The sequence below is a fragment of the Chlorocebus sabaeus genome, chromosome 10, assembly GCF_047675955.1.
Source record: "Chlorocebus sabaeus isolate Y175 chromosome 10, mChlSab1.0.hap1, whole genome shotgun sequence".
Classification (NCBI taxonomy): Eukaryota; Metazoa; Chordata; class Mammalia; order Primates; family Cercopithecidae; genus Chlorocebus; species Chlorocebus sabaeus.
The window spans coordinates 9851578-9867505 of NC_132913.1; the positions used below are offsets into that span (position 1 = coordinate 9851578).

General features: G+C 42.6%; 1 pseudogene; it reads left to right on the forward strand.

The window, feature by feature from the left end:
• Window positions 1–3328: 3328 nt before the first annotated feature.
• Window positions 3329–6795, forward strand: LOC103217010 (large ribosomal subunit protein uL11-like; annotated as a pseudogene).
• The last annotated feature ends 9133 nt before the right edge of the window (window positions 6796–15928 follow it).

Here is a 15928-nt window from a genome sequence, read left to right on the forward strand (position 1 = left end):
TGCCAGCCAGCTCTAAGACTACTGAAATGTAGTCAGGATGATCTAATTCTAGCTCTGGATCGTCACTAACTACGAGTGTGAGACCTTAACAGATCTGGCCTTCAGTTTTTCACCATAAAATAAGGGCAGTGGATTAAATGATCTCTAAGTTACCTTCTAGATCTAACTTTTCACGATTCCAAGGCAGAATTTGAGGCCCTGCCAAGAAATTCCTTGGCTCTGAAGTTTCTCTCATGTAACAGTTCCACTAAGCTGGTTGGTTCAATACTGGACATCCCCAAGCAACTTTTAGGGAGGCTGTTTTCCATGTGTCTAAGTTGAAGGTGTGGAGTCCAATTACCCCATCTGCCATTAGGCAAAGTCCTGGCGGCTCATCTAGGTATACACTAGTTATAGGTTAGCATTGTCTTTGTAACTTACACAGGTGGTTACCTGATAAATCCATTGAAGTGGTTGATAGTCTCTTTACAATAACATTTTTCTACTTTTCCCCTGTTTTGCATTAATAGTAATCTAATTTGTTTTCTGAGGTATGGTACAAATACTCTTTGTTTATATTGCAATATTATGTTATCAATGGACAAAGAGGGCCCATTGATAAGAAAGGTATGATTTTGCTTTTTGAATTTATATAAATGTAACATACTAAGTTCAGTGGGAGTAAGAAGTGTCAGCTTCTAGTCAAATCTGTTCATTTCAAGAGGTGGCAACTAACTACCTGCTGCAGTCAGGAATTACAGGTTAAAAGCAACCAACGTTAATTTAATTCATGAGGTGTTTAAATACAAAATAAAGGAGATGGGCAAGCGGGGAAGTTTAAATATTACACAGTTAATAGCAGGAAGGATACCCAATCCCAGATGACTCAGAATGCCAATGCAGTGTGATCATGATGTAGAGAAATACACTCCATGAGTGAGGGCAGAGCTGGGGAAGTTATGTAGCTATATTATGAACCAGCAAAGGCAAATTTTGGAAAGTGATAGAATCAAATACATTTGAGGATTAGTGACTGTGAACAGACTAATGAGAAACTATGCTCAATGTTGTATATACTATATTTAAAAATTAGAGGAAGCAATAGGAAAACTAGAAAACCTGGCGTAAATATAAGTAGATTATCTGAAGAGATGAAAAAAGACTCAAGTTACTGCAAACAGCAGAAGACAAGAGAATTTCACCCGCAATAGGAAACTCTAAATAAATAATACTAGCTAGGAAATATGGCAAATACAAATCTTGAAATAATTTTAAAATGTGTTGTTTTTTTTTTTTAAGACAAAGGGTCTCACTATGTTACCCAGACTGGATTCAAACTGCTAGGCTCAAGAAATCCTCCTGACTCAGTCTTCCAAGTAGTTAGGACTACAGGCACACACCACCTTCCTGGCAAAATTTGTTGATTTCTTAATGCATCATCTAACTTTTTAAACTGCAGGCTGACAGAGTCAGAGACTCCACCTTCGTTTCAAGTACTGCATGATATAACTAACGTTGCAAAAACAAAAATAGAAGAAACACAGTCATGAAATTGCTGTAGTTGCAGTCCAAGATTCCCATGCATGACAATCAGGCAGTATGCCAACATTTGTAATAAATAGCTGGAATTATCTTATGCCTAATATAAGTGAACAAATACTGACCAGGATCTGTTGTCCTGAGGATTATCCTGCCTCAGCCTCCTGAGTAGCTGGGACTACAGGCGACCGCCACTACACCAGCTAATTTTTGTATTTTTAGTAGAGACAGGGTTTCACCATGTTGGCCCGGCTGGTCTCGAACTCCTGACTGCAGGAGATCTGCCCACCTTGGCCTCCCAAAGGGCTGGGATTACAGACATGAGCCACCACACCCGGCCTCATTTGCACGTTCTGATCTAGCTAATAAACTCTTTTCTCATTTTGCTGTATGAAAGTGACCTTGAAGTGTGTGTGCATGTGATGGTCCACAAGTCAAAATATGCCCATTTTTGGAGATATTATCTGTGAAGCTCCGTATGCCCTTGTTAAAATGGAAAGATGAAGGGGTGCTCAAAACTACAAGAGTAAACAAACCCTGTCCAAATGAGAACTAGTCTAAATTATTGTAATTCTAAGAGTTTGAAATAGGTCATAATTGTGAGTTGCAATGTTTTGTTTATTTGGTTTAGATCAAGAATGTTGCCTTCGTTCCTCCCCAGCTCTCTTTGACTCACCCACACCTGTTAGGCGCTCCCTTTTATGTTCCTATAGCACCCTGCACACATCTCCATCACTGTAGTAACTGTATAGTTTAGTAATAGTTGATTTTTTCCTATGAAACTTCCTTGAGTGTAAAAATTGTGTTTTTTCAGGTATGCATGCCCATTATCAGGTAAATTTTTGGTGAAAGAGAGGCTAACAGACAGCATACAAATGAAAGAAAATTGCCCCTCATTTGGTTTTGAATGCCTCCAAATGGTTCTCTGCATTTGGATGGGTTGATTGAGCCACTGGCACAAGAGCCCATTTACAAACTGGCATGGACCAGTGTTGCTTGAGAAATCTCAATGAGGGCAATTCAAAAGGAAATCTCCAAACTCTATGTCAGGTTACTTACTTTTTGCTATTTGCCCTTGGTCCTTACTAGGTGTAAGAAGAGTCTTCAAAATGCCTGAGCAGGTGCAGATTATAACACACTGGGAAACAGTTAATGTTCAAATGGCTATTCAATCATTTGTTTTACATAAACACTGTCCATAGAACTGCCTGTATTTGTCATGCTTCTCACAAGAACCCTTTCAAACTGCCTTCCTTACTGAGAAGTGGGTTTTTTTGTTTTGTTTTTTGTTTTTGTTTTTTGAGACGGAGTCTCGCTCTGTCGCCCAGGCTGGAGTGCAGGGCCGGATCTCAGGTCACTGCAACCTCCGCCTCCCGGGTTCACACCATTCTCCTGACTCAGCCTCCCGAGTAGCTGGGACTACAGGCGCCCACCACCTCACCCCGCTAGTTTTTTGTATTTTTTAGTAGAGACGGGGTTTCACCGTGTTCACCAGGATGGTCTCGATCTCCTGACCTCGTGATCCGCCCATCTCGGCCTCCCAAAGTGCTGGGATTACAGGCTTGAGCCACCGCGCCTGGCCGAAGTGGGTTTTCTAATATCAATTTTACTAGTCATGATAACACTGAAAACTAGAACTATCCTCTCCATTAAAACTAAGTAACCTTGGAGCTTGTGACCAGGCTACGTTACTCGTCTGGATCACACAGTGAGTTGATAGCTGTGAGGGCACACCTTACTCTACCATTCTCCAGGAACTGCTACTACAGTGTTTAAAGAGGGGCATAGCAGCAGCATAACACTTTTGCACATGGGGAAACCCATAAGAGTGAACCAAACACCTGTATTTTCTCCTACAGTGGGCGGTACTTACCAGGTAAGTGAAGTCATCAGAGTAATTGCTCTCCAGGGAGTGGTTATGAACATGATTTAGCAAACTAGTTTTTAATCTGCTTTCATCATTTACAAGAGACACACCCTGCCTTTGCCCATGTTTCTGTCACACCACTTCTCTAGCAGACACTACCTGTTCCCCAAGTAGTGCAAATCCAGATTCCATGAGTTATGACACAGACGTTGATAGCATGTATGTGCTACTGTCCTTCCTGAATCTTAATTTCTGTAGGCATAAAATATTTTTTCACTTAACATCTAATCTAGATGATTAAGAAGATTAAGTGAAGCTGACTATCTAATTAGTTACATGTAAGTCTTTATTACTAAAGTATTTAGGTTAACCGAGCATGGAAGATGCTGCCAAACTGAATTATAGGAAGAGAAAGAAATCTACCTAACTCAAGTTTAGTGATTCTTCTTTGCTGGGGCATGTGATCAAAAATATGCTATCAAATCCTTTAAGAATAACTTTTAAAATATAAAAATGTGCCTTAGTTGGGCATGATAGTGCAAGTCTGGAATCCCAGCTACTTGGGAGGCTGAGACAGGAGAATTGCTTGAACCTGAGAGGTGGGGGTTGCAGTGAGCCAAGATCATGCCATTGCACTCCAACCTGGGTGACAAAAGCAAGACTCGGTCTCAAAAAAAAAAAAAGTGCCAGCCATAGTGTCTCACGTCTGTAATGTCAGCACCCTGGGAGGCTGAGGTTAGAGGATCCCTTGATCCCAGGAGTTCAAGACCAGCCTGGGCAACATAGCAAGACCTTGTCTCTACTAAAAAGAGAAAAAAAAATTTTTAAAAATATACATACATATGTGTGTGTGTATATATATATAGTGTGTGTGTGTGTGAGACTGAGGGTCCCACTCTGTAGTCAGGAGTGCAGTGGTGCAATCTCGGCTCACTGCAACCTCTGCCTCCTGGGTTCAAGTGATTCTCCTGCCTCAGCCTCCCGAGTAGCTGGGATTACAGGTATCCATCACCACGCCTGGCTAATCCACCTGCCTTGGTCTCCCAAAGTGCTGGGATTACAGGTGTGAGCCACCGTGCCTGGCCAAAAAATATATGTTTGTAGAATAAAATAAAGAATACAAATGTAAGTTTTAAAATGACCAATAATCTTCCCACCTAGAAATAATAAATTGCTAATATTTTGGTGTATCTGCTTCCAGAAAGTTCTTTATGCCCAAGCTAAATTTGCTATATGAACTGACACCTGGGGCAGGCCTCTGCTAGTTAGTTGCTGAGTAAGACATAATCACAATGCAGACAAAAACCAGTAGGGCTACAGATACTAACAAAAATAGCATCCTCAAAACTGTGGGAAAAATCAAGAATAGGCATGAAATCATAAAGCTTACAGGCCTTTAGAGCTACTCATGCAATCTTTTACTCTATGGACAGGACCCTGAGAGGGCATGTTGATTAGCTGAAAAAGTAGGCAGAGCCAGAACTAGAATCCAGAAAACAAGGCTTTTGGCCTTGGCTTCCTGCTCTCATGATACTTTTCACTTATTTTTTATTTTTTTGAGACAGGGTCTCACTCTGTCATCCAGGCTAGAGTGGAATGGCATGCTCATGGCTCACTGTAGCCTTGGCCTCCTGGGCTCAAGTGATCCTCCCAGCTCAGCTCCACCAAGTAGCTGGGACTACAGGCATGCACCATAGTGCCTGGCTAATTTTCGTATTTTTTGCAGAGATGGGGTCTTGCCATATGGGTCAGGCTGGTCCTGAACTCCCGGACTCAATCAATCTGCCTGCCTCGGCCTCCCAAAGTGCTGGGGTTACAGACGTGAACCACCATACCCGGCCTTGTAATACTTTTAATGGACTCTGTTATATACTGGATTTCATGACTGATAAAGGTTGGCTTTGAAATAAACATTTTTGGTATGAAATGGGAATAACAACACAAGGTCAGCAGTTCCTTTTTAACTCACTCAAATCATCTTTGGTAAAGATTAAGTCCTCTACTTGTTTAGTCAGAGAATGTTAGAATAGCCAAAAGTCTTAGACATCGTATTAGTTTATTCCCCCATTCTACAGATGAGAAAACAGGTGCCAAAGAGGATGCTCAGCTAGTTGGGAGTAGATCCCATCTCCTGACTCCAGGGTTATTTATTTATTTATGTTTGAGATGGAGTCTCCCTCTGTTGCCCAGGCTGGCGTGCAGTGGCGCAATACCTCCGCCTCCCGGGTCCACGCAATTCTCCTCTCAGCCTCCTGAGTAGCTGGGACTACAGGCACAAGCCACCATGCCTGGCTAATTTTTGTATTTTTAATAGAGACAGTGTTTCATCATATTGGTAACGCTGGTTTCGAACTCCTGACCTCAGGTGATCCGCCCGCCTCAGCCTCCCAAAGTGCTGGGATTACACGTAGGCTTGAGCCACCGTGCTCAGTCCTGACTCCAAGGTTCTAAGAATAGTATAGCATGTAGTACTCATAATCATCAAAAAACACCTCCCAAAAAATCTTACAGTCAGGACTGATTGATGCCCACTTACTCTGCCTTCTATTGAACTATTTCAATTGTAATAATGAATCCAGGCAGTGGTCATCAATGACTGCCAACTTCACGAAAAGAGGTACAATTGGAAATTATGTGCCTGATAATCGATGTATAAATAGTTTTGCTGCTTTCAGCTCTCAGCTCGGAGGCGGCCAAGGTGCAACTTTCTTCGGCTGTCCTGAACCCGGGTTCATCTGACACCAGCCACCTCCACTACGCTGCTGAAGTTCGGCCCCAAGGAGATCAAAGTCGCGTACCGGAGGTGCACCGGGGGTGAAGTCGGTGCCACATCTGCACTGGCCCCTAAGATCGGCCCCCTGGGTCTGTCTCCAAAAAAGGGTGGTGATGACATTGCCAAGGCAACAGGTGACTAGAAGGGCCTGAGGATTACAGTGAAACTGACCATTCAGAACAGACAGGCCCAGATTGAGGTGGTGCCTTCTGCCTCTGCCCTGATCATCAAAGCCCTCAAGGAACCAGCAAGAGACAGAAAGAAACAGAAAAACATTAAACACAGTGGGAATATCACTTCTGATGAGATCGTCAACATTGCTCAACAGATGTGGCACCGATCTTTAGACAGAGAACTCTCTGGAACCATTAAAGAGCTCCTGGGGACTGCCCAGTCTGTGGGCTGTAATGTTGATGGCCGCCACCCTCATGAAATCATAGATGACATCAACAGTGGTGCTGTGGAATGCCCAGCTAGTTAAGAAGCACAAAGGAAAATATTTCCATAAAGGATCATTTGACAACTGGTGGAAAAAAAAGAAATAGTTTTGCCATAAAAATATCAAACCTAAATCACAATAAAGAACTATCTATCGACTAGCTAGGGAATAGAAGAACATGTTAATGACTTCCAAGAATACAATCAGAAAAATACAGAATATGGGAAATATACAAGTAATTTCATTTCTTCAACAAATATATACCAAAAAAAAAAAAAAAATGAGATTGAAGGAAATCTATATATTACGAGACCTCAGAGACAAATAAATTGATTGTCGTGTATCAGAATTATTTGTCCTGATTTGAACAAACTGAAAAAAAGAGTATTATGGGACAGTTATATTAATACTGACCTTACAGAAATAAAGAGAATCAAAAAAGAATACTATGAATAGCTAAATGCCAACAAAATACATAACTTACATAAAATGGACAAGTTCCTAGAATAACATAAACTACTGAAATGGACTTGAGAAGAAATAGAAAGTCTGAATAGACTTATAATAAAGAGACTGAATTATTAAGAAAGAAAAACTACCCACAACAAAAAGCCCAGGCCCAAATGGCTTCACTGGTAAAGTCTACCAAACATTTAAAAAATAATCGATGTCTGGGCGTGGTGGCTCATGCCTATAATCCCAGCACTTTGGGAGGCTGAGGCTGGCGGATCATGAGGTCAGGAGTTCAAGACCAGCCCCTGCCCAACATGGTGAAACCCTGTCTCTACTAAAAATATAAAAAAACAAAAATTAGCTGGGCTTGGTGGCGGGTGCCTGTAATCTCAGCTACTCAGGAGGCTGAGGCAGGGGAATCACTTGAACCCAGGAGGCAGAGGCTGCAGTGAGCCATGATCGCAACACTGTACTCCAGCCTGGGTGACAGAGCAAGAGTGTGTCTCAAAAACAAAGAAACAAACAAACAAAAAAACACAGAATGCAGGCTGCGCATGGTGGCTCATACCTGTAATCTCAGCACTTTGGGAGACGGAGTGGGTGAATCACTCGAGGCCAGGAGTTCGAGACTAGTCTGGCCAACATAACGAAACGCTGTCTCCACTTAAAATAAAAAAAGTAGCTAGGCACAGTAGCTCACATCTGTAATCCCAGCACTTTGGGAGGCCGAGGTGGGTGGATCACGAGGTCAGGAGTTCAAGACCAGCCTGCCCAATATGGTGAAACCCCATCTGTACTAAAAATACAAAAATTAGTCGGGTGTAGTGACACACGCCTGTAATCCCAGCTACTCAGGAGGCTGAGGCAGGAGAATTGCTCGAACCTGGGAGGTGAAGGTTGCAGTGAGCCAAGATCACACCATTGCACTCTAGCCTAGGAGCCTGAGCGATAGAGTGAGACTCCATCTCAAAAAAATAAATAAATAAATAAAATACAAAAATTAGCTGAGTGTCACGGCGCACACCTATAGCCCCAGCTACTCGGCAGGCTGAGGCACGAAAATCGCTTGAACTCAGGAGGTGGTTGCAGTGAGCCTAATGGTGCTACTGCACTCTAGCCTGGATGACAAAGTGAGACTCTGTCTCAAAAAAGAAAAGTAATAATAATGAAAGGAAAACTTCACAAATTCTTGAAAAAATAGATGAGGAGGGAGCACTTCCCAACTCATTTTATGTGGCCAGTGTTATCTTGATACCAAAATCAGACATCACAAGAAAATTAGAGACAAATATCGCTTATTTACTTACTTATTTTCTGAGACAGGGTCTCACTCTGCTGCCCAGGCTGGAAGGCAGTGGTGCAGTTTTGGCACATTGCAGCCTTGACCTCCAGGGCTCAAGTGACCCTTCCACCTCAGCCTCCCAAGTAGCTGGAACTACAGGCACACATCATCATGCCCAGCTACCGTGTGTATTTTTTGTAGAGACAGGGTTTCAACGTGTTGCCTGGGCTTGTCTCCAATTCCTGAGCTCAAGCAATCCTCCCGCCTTGGCCTCCCAAAGTGCTGGGATTACAGGCGTTCATCACCATGCCCTGCCTCAATAGCTCTTATTAACAAAGATGCAAAAATCTTCAAGGAAATACTAGCAAATCAATTTCAGTGACATATAAAAAGGATTATACATCATAACCAAGTGAGATTTGCTCTGGGAATTCCTACACACAATGTAATGTCCCATATTAATACAGAATAAAAAACACATGATCTACTGGGTGCAGTGGTTCACACCTGTAGTCCCAACTCTTTGGGAGACCAAGGTGAGAGGATCACTTGAGCCCAGTAGTTTGAGATCAGCCTGAGTGACATGGCTAAATCCCATCTCTACAAAAAAATAAAAAAAAATTAGCTAGGCATGGTGGCACATGTCTGCAGTCCTAGCTACTTGGAAGGCTGAGGTGGGAGGATAGCTTGAGCCCGGGAGGCGGAGGCTGTGGTGAGCCAATATTGTGCCAGCCTGCGCACACACCAGCCTGGGCAACAGAGCGAGACCTGTCTCAGGAAAAAAAAAAAAAAAAAAGAAAGAAAGAAATGCAAATTGTCCAGGCATGGTGGCTCAGGCCTGTAATCTCAGCACTTTGGGAGGCCAAGGCAGGGGTTCGCTTGAGCTGACTTCATGACAAGTCTGGGCAATATGGTGAAATCCTGTCTCTACAGAAAATACAAAAATTACCCAGGTGTGGTGATGTGCGTTTGTTGTCTCAGCTACTGAGGAGGCTGCGATGGGAGGTTGAAGCTGTGGTGGGCTGTAATTGTGCTACTGCATGCCAGCCTGGGCGACAAAGTGAGACCCTGTCTCACACACACACAAAGCAAATCAAAATCACAAACACCACTTCACACTCAGTAAGACAGGTATAATAAAAAAAGACAGATAATAACAAGTGTTGGTGAGGATGAGGATGTGGAGAAACTGAAACCCTCATACACTGCTGATGGGAATGTAAAATGGAGGCTTCACTTTGGAAAACAGTCTGGCCATTTCTCAAAAGGTTAAATACATGGTTACCATGTGATCCAGCAATTCTACTTCTACATTTATGTCCAAGAAAACTGGAAACACATGTCCACACAAAATCTTATAACAGAATGCTGATAATATCATTCAAAATAGTCCAAAAATGGAAACAATTCAATGTCTGCCAACTAATAAGTGGACAAAGAAAATGTGGTATATATACTTAGAATGGAATTTTATTTCACAATAGAAAGGAATGAAGTACAACATGGATGAACCTTGAAAAAAATGCTAAGTGAAAAAAGCCAGTGCAAATGTATGATTCCATTCATATGAAATATCCAGAACAGGCAAATTTATAGAGACAAAAATGTAGATTAGCAGTTGCCTAGGACGGGTGGGTTAGGGGGAAATGGAGAGTGCCCACTCACAACAGTAGAGTTTTTCTTTATTTAAGATTTTAGGACTTTTTTTTTCTTTTCTTTTAGTACCATTCTTTAAAGAAAAAAAAAAAAACTTTATATTTTAGAGTAGTTTTGGTTTTATAGCAAAATTGAGCAGAAGATGCGGAGATTTCTCATATACCCTGCTGTTTCCACACATGCATACTCACTCCATTATCAACATCCCTTGCCAGAGCGGTTACAATTAAAGAACCTACACGGACACAACATTATCACCCTAAGTCCACAGTAATGTTTCTTTTTGGGGTGATGAAAATGTTCTAAAACAAATTGTGGTTGTGGTTGCACAACTTTTTTTTTTTTTAACTTTTTGAGACAGCGTCTCACTTTGCTGCCCAGGCTGGAATGCAGTGGCACTCACTGCAATCTCTGCCTCCTGGGCTCTAGTAATCCTCCCACCTCAGCCTCCCAAGTAGCTGGGACCACCGGTGCATGACACCACGCCTAGCTAATTTTTGTAGAGAAGTGGTTTTGCATGTTGCGTAGGCTGATCTCGAACTCCTTGGCTCAAATGATCCTTTTGTCTTGGCTTCCCAATGTGCTGGAATTACAGGCATGTCCTACCGCGCCCAGCCTGCACAATTCTTTGCATGTACTAAAGTTGTTGTATACTTTGAGTGCATAGTATATATGAATTATATCTCAATAAGCTGGTAGCAAAAAATGTTATGAGACAGTTGGGTTAATTTGAAGAACAACAGGGTAGTTTATATAAAGGAACGATAGCGGTCTGAAGTTATATTAAAAAAAGAATTCTTTTAGAAATACTAAAAAATTTGTAAAGTAATTTTAAAACCAGTCTTGACCCCTTGCAGTTATCACTTTTCTGCCCCCTATCCTTATGAACAACTCCGTCCCCAAATTATCTATTCTCCCTCTCTCCAATTCCGTTCCCACCATTCTATTCTAAATCCATTCCAATCAGGCTTTTATCCTTACTACTCTACTATCATAAGCAGTGGCCAGTTAGAACCCAGCAATTGACATGGTTGTTCTTCCTTGGGCCATTCTCCCCATCCAGTTCAACTGGGATTATTTTCCTGGTTTCCTCTTATTTCAGTGCCTAAGACACCTTTCTCAAACTTCTGTCTACACTTTATATGCAGATTATTTCGTGGCTTCCAATACTCTCTACAGGCTGTCTTCCAAATTCACATCTCCAGTCTGGACCTTTCTAAATTCCAGACTCCTACATATCTAACTCTCCTCTCGATATTTTCATGTGGTATTCTAACAGGCATCTCAAATTTAAGTTCCAAAACAGAATTTTTGTTTGTCTTTTTGAGACAGGGTCTCATTCTGTCACCCAGGCTGGAGTGCAGTGGTGCTATTTTGGCTCACTGCAACCTCCACCTCCAGGGCTCAAGTGATCCTCCCAAGCAGCTGAGACTATGGGCATCTGCCACCATGCCTGACTAATTTTTGTGGCGACGGGGTTTTACCATGTTACCCAGGCTGGTTTTGAACTCCTGAGCTCAAGCGATCTGCCTGCCTTGGCCTCCCAAAGTGCTGGGATTACAGGTATGAGCCACTGCGCCTGGCCCCAAATGGAATTTATCTCTTCCCATCCCCAACTTGCTCCTCCATCTTTCCCATTTCATTTAATGGCAACTCCATTCTTCAAAATGCTCAGGCCAAAAATCGTAGTCACCTTGGACTCCCTTCATTTTCTCACATCCTATATAAATTGTCATCAAATTCTGTGTGCCACCCTGAATATATCCAGATACCTCATCCCTCCACTGCTTGCACCTTTTCTATGCCACTTATCTCTCACCTAGAGTATTACAATAGCTTCCTAAGTGGTCCCCCTTGCTCCTCAATAATCTAGTGTCAAAATAGAAGTCAATATGATTCTTTAAATATGTAAGTAGAATTTCATTATTTTTCTACTAATGATGGCTTCCCATCTCCCTCAGAAAAAGCCAAAGAAGTCCTTAAAATGGCCTGTAAGTGCATACCCAATTTGAATTCCTCTTACCGCTCTGACTTCATTTCCTACTTTTACCCTGCTGTAGTCGGACTGCTTTCTGTTCTTCGAATGTAGTAGGTATCTTTTTGCCTCAATGATTTCCACACTTGTTATTCTACCCAGAATGTTCCCTGTCCACCCAAGGCACATTTCTTTTTCCTTTGCCTCCTTTAGATCTTTGTACAGTTTGCCTTCTCAGTGGGGCTCCTCTGCCTCTGGGATAAACAAAAACCTCTCTCCCTACTCTCGGCTCACCCTATTCCCTTCTCACTGCTTCACTCTTTCCTGCCAACACTTATTCTGTCTTAGTATATACTTTACTTATTAATATTTTTAGTCTCTGCCATGATTCTTCCCTGCTTTGCTAAGTGTTTGGCACAGGGTTGGCACGCAATATTTTTGAGTGTATGAATGCTGTTTATAATGTACTATATTCTCTGCCTCTTTAACTATCACTAGCTCCATGGGAGTCTGGATATGCATCCCTGAGGAAGATCAGACTGACTAAATAGAAAAATTGTCCACTCACTCTGACTACCGTTATCTATCTCTTTAAGGGAGATGAAAGCATAGCAGCAATCCTGGAGGCTCAGGTTCCAGTCAAAGCTTTGAGACCAATTAGGCATGTGACATTGAGAAGATAATTTTTCCTCTCTAGCCCTTAATTTCCTCATCCGCCAAAAGGAGATCATTTCCTTAAAAGACCTCACAGTATTTTTGAGAATATAAAATGAAAGATGAAATGTTGAGTAGGGAAGGGTATGTCTTATTAATAAATTTCTCTACTACATACAAAGATATATTTACCTGGCATTTTATATTTGTTAAAGGTAATAAACCTAAAAGTAAACCCCAGGGTTCTTTTAGGAATCTTGCAAAATGTACTTCTGTTGTGCTGTGCCCTTATACTTACCACTAATGTGACAGCAAAGACTCTGATGTCAGCCTATTCTTTCTCCTGAGAAAAGTCACTCTTACATGTCATTTTTTTTTTTCAGTATCCTCATCCAAACCAATGAATAGTCAGTGCCTGCTGGGGCCTGGCTCCAATGGCAGTTTTCTTTCCTATTCTCTTGTGTGTACATGTGGTTGGTGAGCCTTTTCTCAGCCCATCTGTAACATAGAACCTTGATTTTCTTGTCTGTAAATTGGGGTGCATAACTGGCTCGCATTTATTTTAATGGATTCATGGACCCATCAATAATTTAAATAAAGCAGTAGTACAATGCCTGGCACATCTAGAGGCCGCTATAAATGCTTTATAGAAATAGAGTATGTGTTCAGCTTCCACTGCCAGAGCTGCTTGCTAAAACAGATCTTTCTAGCCGGGCGTGGTGGCTCATGCCTGTAATCCCAGCACTTTGGGAGACTAGATCACGAGGTCAAGAAATCGAGACCATCCTGGCCAATATGGTGAAACCCCAACACTTTGGGAGGCCGAGGTGGGTGGATCACTTGAGGTCAGGAGTTTGAGACCAGCCTGGCCAACATGGTGAAACCCCATCTCTACTAAAAATACAACAATTAGCTGGGCCTGGTGGCGCATGCCTGTAGTCCCAGCTACTCAGGAGACTGAGGCAAGAGAATTGCTTGAACCTAGGACACGGAGGTTGCAGTGAGCTGAGATCGCACCACTGCACTCCAGCCTAGGCAACAGACGAAGACTGAGTCTCGGGAAAAAACCAAACAAACAAACTCAAAACAGTTCATCATGTTACTATGCCTAGTCAAGGACCTCAAACAATGTAAAGTATGATTTTCTATACTTGGTTTCAAATCTCCCACATTCTATTAATATTATTAATTTTTGAGACGGAGTCTCGCTGTCGCCCAGGTTGAAGTGCAGTGGCAAGATTTTGGTTCGCTGCAATGTCCACCTCCTGAGTTCAAGCAATTCTCCTGCCTTAGCCTCTTGAGTAGCTGGGTTTACAGGTGTGTGTCACCACACCCGGCTAATTTTTGTATTTTTAGTAGAGACGGGGTTTCACCATGTTGGCCAGGCTGGTCTCAAGCTCCTGACCTCAAGTGATCCACCAGCCTCGGCCTCCCAAAATGTTGGGATCATAGGCATGAGCCACTGTGTCTGGCCCCACAATCTATTAAAATCAGGGCTTTTCTTTTTTTTGTTTAAGACTAGTCAAGTGCAGTGGTGGGAAGTGGAGCACAAGTCGAATTAGGAGTTTGGTCTGTAACTGACAGTGAACAATCACGATAACTTACTATCTCTGTATCAGCCTAAAAGGATCTTGAAGAGTGATTTGTACATTCATGTTCAAAGCAGTGTTATTCACAATAGCCAAAAGGTGGAAATAACACAGACGGTATATACATACAATGAAATATTATTTAGTGTTAAAGGGGAAGGAAATTCTGACACATGCTACAACATGGATAAACCACAAGGAGATTATGCTATGTGAAATATGCCAATCACGAAAAGACAAATACTGCGTGATACCACTTACATGAGATACCTAAAGCGGTCAAATTCATACAGACAGAACTAGAATGGTGGTTACCAAGGCTGGCTGGAAAATGAGGAAGGAGAAATTGTTTAATGGGTGCGGGCTTTGTTTTGCAAGATGAAAAGAATTCTGGGGACTGGCCGCACAAGGTAAATGTACTTAACACTAACGAATTATTCACTCAAAAATGGTTAGGATGATAAAGTTTGTTGTGTCGATAAAAAAATTAAAAAATCTATTTCATCTTTCTCATGAAATCTTACTTTTTATTTTTCTCTTGTTTCTATTTTTCCCATTTCAGTTAGACTGATCTCTTCATTGTACTTCCAGTATGCCTCTGGAGCCTTTGCGCCACGGTGTTTCTTCTCTGGAATGGTCTTTCATTATCACCCATCCATTTTCAAAAGGTTGCATGTGCTTTCGTCCCAAAGACATTACTTTATAGATCCAACCAGGAGTCGCATCCTCCATGTCATCCCCTACTCTTTGAAACCACAGACCTCTCCCTTTTCTTTTTTTTTTTTTTTTTTTTTTTTGAGACGGAGTCTTGCTCTGTCACCCGGGCTGGAGTGCAGTGGCCGAATGTCAGCTCTACTAAAAAAATACCTCTCCCTTTTCTACACTACACAGAAGGGCCTACACATGGCTTTCATGCTTTAGCTTAGCCTCTCCGACCATACCTCTTAAGACCCTGAGGATCAGGGGGCGTTCTCTCACAATTCTCCTGCACTTCTCTCCCATCCCAACACATACACATGATACTAGCAAGGAGCTCCGCACACAAGCTCCCCCAGTAAAAACGACGCACTAGGCAGTGCATCTCAACACATCAAATTACCGGCGCGCATAGGAGCCTGATGCGGCAAAACTGTGGGTCCTTCGGGATCCTTGAAAGCAACACTATAATTTGCAGTTTTCTACCCTCCAAAACACTTTTCGGGCCGGATGTGGTGGCTCACTCCTGCAGTCCCAGCACTTTCGAAGACCCAAGCAGGCGGATCACTTGAGGTCAGGAGTTTGAGACAAGGCTGGGAAACATGGTGAAACCCATCTCTATAAAAAAATACAAAAAGTACTTGGGAGTAGTGGTGCGCGCCTGTAATTCCAGCTACTCGGGAGGCTAAGTCAGGAGGATCACGTGAGCCTGGGAGGTCGAGGCTGCAGTGAGCCGTGATCGCGCCCAATGCACTCCATCCAGCCTGGGCGACGGCGGTGAGATCCTGTCTCAAAAAAATAAAAGCCACCACTTTCCTACTTATTATCCCAGGGAAACGCACGCGACGGAGGAGCGAAGGAGCGTTTATTTGTGGAGGCGCTCAAGTAAGAAACCCTGCTCGCAGGCCGACTCAAGGCTCTCCGAAGCCTTCTCAGGGCTGTCTCCCCTCCCCAAACGGTAAAGAACCGTTACAAAGTTTACTTCCGGCACAAGCGTCCGCGCCTGCTCGGAAAAGGGAGAGTGGA